Source organism: Octodon degus, unplaced genomic scaffold (genome assembly GCF_000260255.1).
Source record: "Octodon degus isolate 3935 unplaced genomic scaffold, OctDeg1.0 scaffold00009, whole genome shotgun sequence".
NCBI classification, from domain to species: Eukaryota; Metazoa; Chordata; class Mammalia; order Rodentia; family Octodontidae; genus Octodon; species Octodon degus.
This window is the reverse complement of record NW_004524585.1, coordinates 6,587,915-6,599,106: the sequence shown is the minus strand read 5'-3', so window position 1 is coordinate 6,599,106 and position 11,192 is coordinate 6,587,915. Positions and strand designations below refer to the sequence as shown.

The following is an 11,192-nucleotide window of genomic DNA, read 5'->3' as shown; positions in this document are numbered from 1 at the left end:
GAGAGAGAGAGAGAGAGAGAGAGAGAGAGAGAGAGAGAGAGAGAGAGCATGCGTGCACGTGCGCTCGTGTGCATGTGTGTCTCTAGCTCATAGTGGGACAAATTCTAGATTTCATGTTAGTCTCCAAAGATGCCGTTTTTTGCCTTAATTTTCCCTGGTATAGGTAAAAGCCCAGACTTGTTATATTTCTATAAGTAGTATATTTAATAACTATAAATATTCTATAGCAGTTCTAAGTTAAAATAACTCTTTAAAAAATAAAGGTCTTCATTATTTAAATGTATATTAAAATTGAGGAATTAAAACCTTTAAATATACTTTTCAGTAAATCACAAGTACCTTGAAATTCATCATTAAGGGTTTGAAAACATGAATTTAAAAATCCAAAATTTAAAAAAAGAGCAATACTAACCTTGATCTTATGGTTAGTGATAAATATATGATTTCAAAGTAAAAGGTTATTTATGCCTGTAAATATTCTGAATACTTGTTGACTTTGAAGTACATTAAACTGAACTGCTTTATCTTGCTATACTAAAATTTATGCTAGGTATGAGCAAATCCCTATTCTGGCAAATGAACAATTACTGTATTTGCTCTTTTTAGCTCATTATAACTAGATTGCCTGCTTATAAAATTCTGTAGAAACTGCGAGACATGATTATTCATTTAGAAATCCATCAAAATAATGTACACTGCATAGAGAAATAATTATGAAAATAGAATCCCAACTTGTAAGAATGTGTTCATGTGAATACATGCTTCCTACTATTGATCCCTTGGGAAATAATTATTTAAAAAATAAATAAAAAGACAAATTCAGCTTTTCTGTATGTGATGTTAAAAGTTTTATAGCCAGCCACAAAGAAAGGATTTCTTGAGAAGAACGTTAAAAATGCATTTTTTGATGGGTGATTCTGTTTTATAATTAAAAAGTATTGTATAGTTTGGTGATTAAGACAATTATTTAATACATGGAGTTAAATACTATTTATAAAATGTGTAAGCTTAAATACATGATGACAGAAGAGGTCATGTAGTTAACCATCTGCAACTGTATAAATAAGAAAAGCTCAAACATTTAAAAACTAGGTCAAAAGAAGAAATGAATCAGCGTAAATTGATTACCTAGATGCTTGAAATTGAAGACCAATGATACATTTCAACCCTAAAAGTTAGAAAACTGAACAGATCTGTCTCAGAGATAGAGCTAGGACTGTTTGATAAAGGTATGAGATGTTTTGAAATTATACCAAATACTCTAAAAATGGTTTAGGTGATTATCCAATGTATCTCAAATAAATTTAGCTTGTTCATCAGTTTTCTTTTGTTGTTCTGGAAGAAATAATGAAGTATCACAGCATCTTTGTAAAGTAGTAAATATTTTAAATGAGATGTGTTAAAAATCACAGTTACCTTACTAAAGTTTGGTGTGTGATTCGAGTTTATAAAATAGAATAGAACCCTGAGAAATATTGCTACTGCTATTGATTGTTTAATAAGCTAACTGAGATTTGCCTTTTAGAGTCATCCACCGAGGCATCTAAATTATGCTTACAGGCTAGATGGCTTTGTGTGCATGTGTGCCCCATTACTATGTCAGACTGACCAGTGATCTTGGCTGTTCGGAGGTCATCGGTCACAGTTGTCCTGAATTACTCGTTCTTTTTTCCTGAGGACCCTCTGCTGTGTTGCATGCTGTAATCTTCTTAATGGCTTCATTCCAATATTCACACATAATATTTTAGATTTATTGACTGTTAGAAATACTACCATGCCAGTAGCAGTTCCGCTACTCTTAAGGTATTTAAAATTGGAAAAATAAATCAGGGCAAAGCTTTCAAGAATCCTTTGTTTTCCTTAAGGGAGGGGAAAAACTCTCTTCCTGTCTTCTGACAAGAACACTTGTTTTTTGATTTCATCATTTCACTATTGTTTTGTATTATTAAAACAAATATTTTTATTGGGAGCAGCTTTAGTAATATTATTATATGATAGAACATTTAACAGTAGTAGATGCATTAAAATATGCCTATTTTGTGTATAAATATAGTTGACTATATTTTTAGTGACTTTGTAAAGATGCCTTCAAACATGTAGTTTGAATGTTTTGAATGAAATAAAATAACAAATTTTAGGGCTAAATAAATGCCAATCAAATAGTGTTCTGGTATGTTTAAAAGGATGGAGAAAATAACCATTTGATTTAAATGTAACATTTAAGACCTCAGATGAGTTTGTTTTAAGAAAATAGACTGGAAATTTCCCATTCCAAATATATACATAAGTGTACTTCTGAATCCATAGTAATTTAAAATATACTTCTAAGGCATTTTTACTCATTTGGATTTTTATTATCATTAACATTTGAAAATGTAATTTGGATAAGTGTTAGTACTAAAAAATAATTAAGTAATCTATTGGAAATTAAATTAGTAAGTAGAATTATATAACAAGATTCAGAAAATCTATCCTCATATGTATACTGAAGTTAACAGAAACTAACTCCTGTGTGTGGAAGCAGTTTAGAAATGACATCTGGAAATGGCACATCAGTTACAGCAGGCACGTGAATTTTGGCCTGCGTTTCTTACCTGTCTTTAAACAACTTTAACTCTTTGGATTTAACAAAATAACATATTCTAAAATAAGTCCTAGTGTTTATCCCTATTTTAGGCAAGAATATGAAGACATAGAAAATACTTTGCTAATAGTATAGTTAAAGCTTGAAATCATGCAGATTGATCCTCAAACCTATGCCCCAAACACTAAACTCTAGTCCATTGTATAAATATGCTACCCAGTATTTGAAATTTAGTGTAGAAACTTACTTGCCATTTTAATCTTATTAAGGAAAAACCAAATTTATGTATTCAATTTGAATTATTAACACTGTGTTTAAAAATTTATTTTCATTTTGTACATACTACTAGTGGAGAATAATTTTGTTTTCTTTCATGATTATGTATGGAAAATGTGTATTTAGGAGAACCATATTAATAGGTCACAATATTTAACAAGATAGTAATGTTTGATATAAAGCTTTTTTAAATCCTAAAACATTAGAAATTCCCTATTATAAAAGGATATTTTAGAAAACACTGCAAGTTAATAGTGAAGCTTTCAGGTCATACATGAAGGAATATGTGGATGGTTTGTTGTGATATGAAGAAATACAGGTTATTCAAATTAGATAAGCCTAAAAATTTGGAGAAAAGCCCTAGAATTTTGACCTTATATAAGATTTTTGATATCTAAATTGAAGTGAGTTTTTAGGAATAAGTTTCAAAAAGAATTAAATCAAATTTAAAAAGTACTAAAAATATACACCAAATTCTTACAGCCATGCAAGTTGTCAATAGATATGTTGAGTTCACTGAGTATTTCCTCTAATCTAAAATGAAGGTTTAACATGTTAAATGTCATAATATATGTTATAAAGAATAAAAAGGCCCCAGAGAATATTTATATTAGTTCCAGATTTGCTCCAGTTTGACATAGTCCTGTACAGTTAATGGTAAGTGAAGTCCCTAACAAATTTCTAGGGTGAGCATGTTAGAAAGGTGATATAATTTTATTCAGCTTATAGCAAAGTTTGTAATATATTTGATTTAGTTTTTAGGGTGGACTTCAGGAGAGACATCGTGCTTTCAGTTTGTCCCTGGAGAAATACAGTCCTGCACAAACGCCTTCCCCCTGGGTTCCTAGCTGCTAGGATTCAGACATCTGGCTGCATGTTGCCCTTACTGCCGTCCAGCCTTCACACAGCAAATGTAGTGCTGATGATGAGGAGTATTCGGTAAATGATTATCAGTGGGAAATTGTACTTTAACTTTTCAATTAGACATTTGCTTTTATTTTTTATAATCAGATTACTTTTTATTTTTTTTCTCCATAATTTTATTGAGAAACAAATAGCAATAAGACAGTTTCAGATCAAATTGGTAGGACAGTTCCAATAATTAACACATTGCATACATTCTTCTTAGTGGTTAATTGCTGTACAAGATGCGGACATGATATCCTATTTACATACACCATTAGAACAAATCCCTCTATTCATTAAGAGAATGTAACTATATATCTATCTTAACCACTTTGAATACACAGATACAAAATAGACATTCATCTGTATCCCCTTTTTTGTTTAGTTCTGTCATTTGAATATTATAAGTGTGTTAGCTCAGCAAAATATTCTAAGAGTCCAGTAATCGACATTTGCTTTTAAAATCCCTATTTACAGTAATTTCCCAGAATACTTTATGAGTATTTCTCTTCTATTTTCATAATAATGAAAAGAAGCTTGGAAATATACTTACATAATACTTTTTTAATAGATGATAGGAAACTGGGATGTAGGAAGGCAGGCCTCTTTGGATAGGCAAGGGATGTGGGTGGAGAGAGGGAGAGGAGGAGGGGAGGGAAGTGCAAGGACCGCGATGTGATGTGTCTGTGCACCAGAGCCCTGTAGGGAGTGTAGTGCGCATCACCAACACGCGCTGATTTTGGAAAGTCCCCAATAGCAGGAAATAAATAGGTAAATAAATATACTCTTTTGATTGTCAGTACAAACCTCTACCTCCTGTCTCTGCAAAAGGCCAGGCATCAGACTTCTGCTCACGGAGTGTCTGGAAACTCACAGTACTTTCAAGTGCTTACTTTCAGGGATATGATTATATATAAAATAATTTTTGTTCATAGGTAAGTTAATAGAGATTTTTTGTTATTCCTCTATTGTTTTCTTGGTATACACTGTTTTTTTTTTTTTTTTTTTTTGTAAAAATGGAAACCTTAAATGTAAAAAACAAATCCAAACCTCCAAACTTTAAGTGTGCTTCCAAACATTGGAAAGATCTTTGTTAATTGCTGCAACTAAATAAAAGAATCTGGCCCTTCCCTCAGCATGGTCCCGGCTTTAGGAATTCCTTCCTTCATTTCTCTGCACTTTTACCATTTCCAAAGTGATTTATTGTTTGTTTCTTTTAGTGACGTTGAGTGCTTATGAAGTCCTTCTGCCGCCTCATGGCTTTCATTTCTAAATTACTCGGCCTTCCTCTAATCCCCCTTGCTACCCCACATTTTTAATGGCATGTGTCTCTTTCCTTATTAAGAATTATCTTGATTTTGGGCTTTTACTATTTTTTCCATTTTATTTTAGCCAATGAATCTTGATTTTTCTATATTTGAAAAGCTTCTGTGTGTTTCATATTGAGAGCAGTGTCACGTAGCTGTTTGCGAGTCTTGCCGGTATCATAACGTGGTGAGCTTCAAACCAACTATGTTCTTGGTGCTGTGAGGTACACTCTGCTTCACGAAACTTCAGTTTCGTAAAAGTGTGCTGGGAACAGGTTATTCATTTGTCCATTTAGTCACTCATTCAGTCACTCATTGAGCGGGTTATTTATGAAGCACCTACTATATGCCCTTATAGTTAAGAGGTAGGCATATGTAGTGGTGAGTGAGAGAACGTAGATCTTAATTTTATGCTCCTATATGGCATTAATGAACACACATCTAGGATGACAAATTGAGACAAATACTATTTTAGAAAGAAAATAAGGTTCAGTGAAAGAAAGTAACAAGGTAATCCTAATTTTTGTTAAGGGTAAAATAAGTAAAATTGGCCTGTTCTAGCCTCATGGATGTAGAAAAATAAAATGTGTCCTTCTGTGGGATAGTGAGGAATTGTTTTCTTCTGTAGTGTATGGACTCTCGAGAGCTCAAGTGTTCTTGTCTAACAGAAGAGTAAAGTCTGTAACCTGAAGATTCTTTTTCTTTTGTTCATGGCCTGGCCGAACCCAGGTGCTCCATCAGTTGAGCTGAAGTGGAGGTGAGATTTCAGGCATCAGCATGAGACACTCTGCAAGCATTGGAGGCCTGCTACCTATTTTTGTTTTGTATGTCACATATATCCTTTTTTACTGTTTGCTTCCCTTTTCGGTGTTGTCTTAATGAGGGAACAGGCTCAGCTGCTGTAACAGAGAAACCTAAACATGAACACTTAGATCTAATGAGAAATACATTTTTCTGTTGTGTGATAATGAAGAGGAACTATGAGGCGAATATCATCCTCAACGCCAGGCATCCAGCTCCAGATTTAAAATGGCTGTCTTCTAGCCTTTGTCTACCTTGCCCTGGGAAAAGGGAGGAATTAGGGGAGGGTACTCATCTTTTTAGGGGAAGAGCCTGAATCATGTTCTTCATTAAATTTCCCATTCGTCTGAACCAGCCATCTGGCCACACAAGTCATAAGGGATATTGGGAAGCAGTGAGGTAACCAGGTACCCATGGAAACTTGATTTCCATTACCAAAGAAAGGGAAAATAGTTGCTTGTAGAGAATTAGCTGTCTCTGCTACCTGTAAGCTAAAGTAAAGATAATTCTAGCTAAAGCTGAGATGTAATTGTTATCAGTCCACAAACTAAAGGTAGCCTTTTGTGGTAGTGTGTCAGCCATATCCTTCTACATAAGTGGCCAGAATGGTGAGCGTGAGTGAGCCCAGAGCAGCAGTGGCAGGGGCGAAGGTACGTAGGTGGTGCTTTGGGGAAGGGGTGAGAAATTCAGGACAGGGAGATGCCTGTGGCTGTCGTGTGATAAACGGAAGAGGGCATCATGCACCATGGCTGACAAGGGCAGTGCTTTTAGTTCTTGTTTACAGTACATAATATTTATATCTGTTTGAGGAAATTTGTATTCATACTAGTATATCTTGAATATTTTCAATCACTTACCCACATTCCTTCATCCTTCTCCAATTCCCTCTTCGTCCCCACCCAGCCTGTCTGTGTTTTCCTGGCATCGTGTTATTTACTCATTTATTTGTTTATGTTTTCAGTTTCTAACATAAATCATTTATATTTAACTTTCTGTAGCTTGTTTACTTCATTTAACATTTTGGTCCAAGTTCTATCTATTTTCCTGAAAATGACATTATTTCATTTTTCTTTTTTTTTTTGGGGGGGGGGCGGAACTGGGGATTGAACTCAGGCCCTTGCGCTTGCCAGGGAAGTGCTTATTCCACTGAGCCATCTCCCTGGCCCTGATATTTCATATTTCTTTGTGGCCAAATTTTTCTGTGTGTCTACACACCGCAGTTCAGTGAAGATTTTGTGTGAAGGAATAGAATTAACTTTGAGGTAGAAAACTGTCTTGAGATCTGGGTCCGAAAGTCTACTGGATTTAGGAAATGAGGCAGGAAAGCTGATTAGGAGATGGGTGGAGTGGTTACTGTGAAAGATTGGAGTTATTTGAACCTGGTAACAACAAAGATTAGAACCTTTGGAATGTGTGTCAGAGAAGGCCTTGGTGAACTACTGCGTCTGGGGGGTGGCAGTGGGTGTGGAGGACACACAGCGTTCCTGGTAGAGCAGCTGGTGAATAGCGGTGACACTGATGTGGAATCAAGCCTGAGGTGGAGGCCTAGCCTTCTGTCTCTGTGACAAAATACTTGAGATAAACAGCTTATAAGGAAGGCTGATTTGATCTCATGATTTCGGAGGTTTTAGTCTATGCTTGGCTGGGTCTGCTGCTTCTGAGTCTGTAGCGTGGCACTTGGCAGAAGAAACTCATTCACTTCGGGTGGCTGGGAGGCAGAGAGAAATGAGGAGGAGCCAGGGCACACGCTCCCCTCAAGGTCACGTCCCACTGACTAACTTTATTCAAGTAGGCCCCACCTCTTACGGAGTCCTCTGCCACCTTTCAGTAGCACCTTTAGCACGTGGGCTTCCAGGGGATGTTTCAGATCCACCCTACAGCAGGTGGAGGTAAAAGCAATTTTTTTTTTTAATGTTGAGATGCTTTTGATAGGAAATAGGCATAAATGGTACCATATTAATTAGTGTTTGCTACATAATTTAAGCATACAAAAGCACTGTAATGATACCCTTTATAGATTACTATGTCATATGCCTTTCATTAAATAAATGTTAAAGTTCACTATTTTGATTCTCAAAGAGAAACTTGTTAGAAAATTAATATGTAATGGGGGAACTGTTAATTTTGCTCCTTAAATTGAATATTTGAAAGGTTAAGAATGTAGAAATTTATTATTTAATTCATATGATAAACATGTTTGACAAGAATAAAAATTAAATTTATACCTTTATTCCAAATGCACTTTTCTAAATGTATGCCATTCCTAAAGTACAGTTTAATTACATAAACAGAGATTTAAGAATGTTATAGGGTCAGTGGAGTTTCTAGTTTTAGTGTTTGAGGGTTCTCCACACTGAGACCCATCATGGTTGTACTAGTTTATATTCCCACCAAGAATGTGGGAGGGCTCATTTTTCCCTGCAGCCTTGCCAACATTTGTTGTTATTTGATTTGTTTATGGTAGCTTTTTTTTCTGGAGAAGAACTCTCGGTGTTGTTTAAATTTGCACTTTTCCAATGGCCAGTAATTTGATATTTGTTCATGTATTTATTGCCAGTAAGAGTAGAAGGTGTATTACAGTGCTATGTGCATTCCCATGTTGATGGCAGAATGCTTTATAATAGCTAGATCTTGGAAACAACTTATTTGCTCATCAGTGGAGAAATGGATAAAGAAAATGTGCTGTTTATATACAGTGGAATACTATTGTGCCATAAAGAAGGATAAATTTGAGGCATTTGAAGGAAATATGCAGCTTGAGATGATAATATTGAGTAAAATAAATCAGACACACAAGCTTAAATATCACATGGTTTCTCTTAAATGAGAAATCCAAAATATAAATAAAAAGCATGAAGCAAAAGATATTGGGAAGTAGGGAGATCTTTCTTGAATGCAAGGGGGATCAAGGTATGGAGTGGGGAGGAAAGGGAATTAGAAAGAGAATTGAAGGAAAGTGTGGAATAGGGATTTTGCAAATGGGAAGAGGACCAAGAGATAGATGAATAGCGAAGGACAGGAGGGGTTGAGAACAAAAACAGGATAAAGAGGTGTTATGTGCCTGGGCCAACTGCCCACATCACATGTGGTAATTGTGCACCACAAACACGTACTAACACAGGAAACATTGTAGGGCTATCATAAGTTGTATAGGTTATCTAAATATTGGCTTAATATTTTGAACCATTATTTTATTCCTTTCTTTCTTACCATGATGTTTCTCTTTGTAACTCTAAAAATAAAAATAAATATTTCAGGTATTGCTCTGAAAAACAGCCCCTTTGTTTACAGTGCTTTTCTGACTTGCCGGGTGCGCAACGCTGCTTCATGACTTAGCCAGTGTGCGCATGGCCCGGACTCTTAATTTATACCTGTTTGCTCTGTGTCCTCATGTAAGTCCCTCTTGTTATTCACAGTCACGTGGTGCTAAGAGGGTAAAAGTGGAGAACATGTGGTAGCATTTTTCATGCTGCAGCAAACTCCCACTGCGCTGAACCTAGGTTATAATTCCACGTGACTGCTTCGAGGCCCAAATTCTCTTTTCATGAAAAGAATGTAATCACTTGATAAGAGCAGTGAAATGATGTTTATTTCTGGTTTAACTGTTTAACTTTATTTTTTGGCCTAGATAATACCTAACCAGATTAAAATTACTTCTAGTCTCAAGACTTTCTAGAAACAATAAAATACAATGTCAGTTTTGAAGAAATCTTCAGCAGTTAGAGATGTGGACCAGCTTACTTTCTTGAAAAGAGAAAACAGTGGACACTTTTTAGTATTAAGGGGATTGTGTTATGCTGGCCATACTACTAAGATTCCAAGTGCTTTTCTGAATTCAGAGTCAGATGCAAGTATAAATTTTAAAATTTTATAGGAAGATGTGCATTTATTTTATAACCTAATGTGGAAGTCTGGAAATCAGAATTGGGCTAGATATTGAAAAAGTTCAGAACATCTTCCTTTATGGGTGCAAACTGCTGAACGCTGGTGGGCGTTACAGAGGGCAGCGGTCGCTGCTGAGAATGTGCTCCAGGGCCGGGAAGGTGGCGAGGTGGGCACGATCATTTCATGTTAGATTGCTTCCTTACTGATTTGTAAGTTATTTTATTCTATGGGCTATATTTGGGCATTTATTTTTACATGTAAAAACAGTTAACTCAGCTATTCTTCTGGTCTCTCAACACAGGAACAGCCTGAAATCAACTGACAGTTGTAGCCTAGAATAGATCATGGCAAAACATTTCTGATGTAGTCTATGTGAACTGAAATAATGTAGAAATAGGCAAAGGAAAAATGTAGCCATACTTCTCATTTGCCAAATTTAAGCACTCCATGTTTGTGTGAAATTAGATAATATAATTATAGAGAATAGCTCTGTTCAGTGGAACTTGCATTCGAGTAGTCTCATGAAAAAGTTAAAAGAAATGCATAAAATACATTTAATAATGTATTTCACTTTGTGCTCACAGTATTGTTTCAAAACGTTATCAATACAAAAATTACTCATGAGTTTTTTTGTACTAAATCTTCTAAATACAGTGTTTATTTTACACTTAGAGCAAGCCTGAATTGGGGTGAGGCATATTTCATTTGTTCATGTACCTAATGACTACCTTCTTTGTACAATGTTAGGACAAATATTTTCCATTTCTTTTCTATTTTCTGCATACCCACAAGGAGCTACGAAACTGTTACCGAGCAACTACTTTTGGAAAGGAAGGCTTGCTTATGTATGATTTGGTTAGAAAGCAGTTGTGACGGTGTAATTTGTATTCCTGGTGGCTCAGGCGGCAGTGGTGCAGTGAGGGGCATGGCACAGGAAAGGCTAAGCATGGTGGACCTGCCGCCTGCACTGTGTGTGAGCCTGAGTGTTTTGATTGTGCAAAGAGTGTTGTGTCCTTCATTGTGCAGAACTGAGTTGTCAGTTTAATGAGAAGTATATGTTGCAGGATTTTTTTTTTTTTGCACAGATAAAAAGCATGATTTTTAATGATTATTTTTATTTTCTACAGCAAAATTTTCAAAAACTTCTATTATTTGCTTTTAGTAATATTTTTAAAAATTGGATACCTATTCCTTTTGTACAGGTGTTGATAGATAGATAGATAGATAGATAGATAGATAGATAGATAGATAGACAGACAGACAGACAGGCAGATACGTATAGATATTCATTCCCGTTTTTCTTTGAGGGCATTTAAAACTTAGAAAAAAATAACTTAAAAACTAAAATCAAAAACATTAGACATTTATTTTGTATCCTTCTGTATTATGGTCTAATTATGTGGATTACCTTAAAATGTACATTTATTCAAGTT

The 11,192-nt window shown here is 35.2% G+C and overlaps 1 protein-coding gene across 1 annotated transcript in view; it reads left to right on the top strand.

Annotated features, from left to right (window-relative positions):
• Positions 1 to 11,192, top strand: part of Dennd1b (DENN domain containing 1B) — a 292,621-nt gene that overhangs the window by 195,051 nt on the left and 86,378 nt on the right. The gene's annotated exons all lie outside the window — the stretch shown is intronic.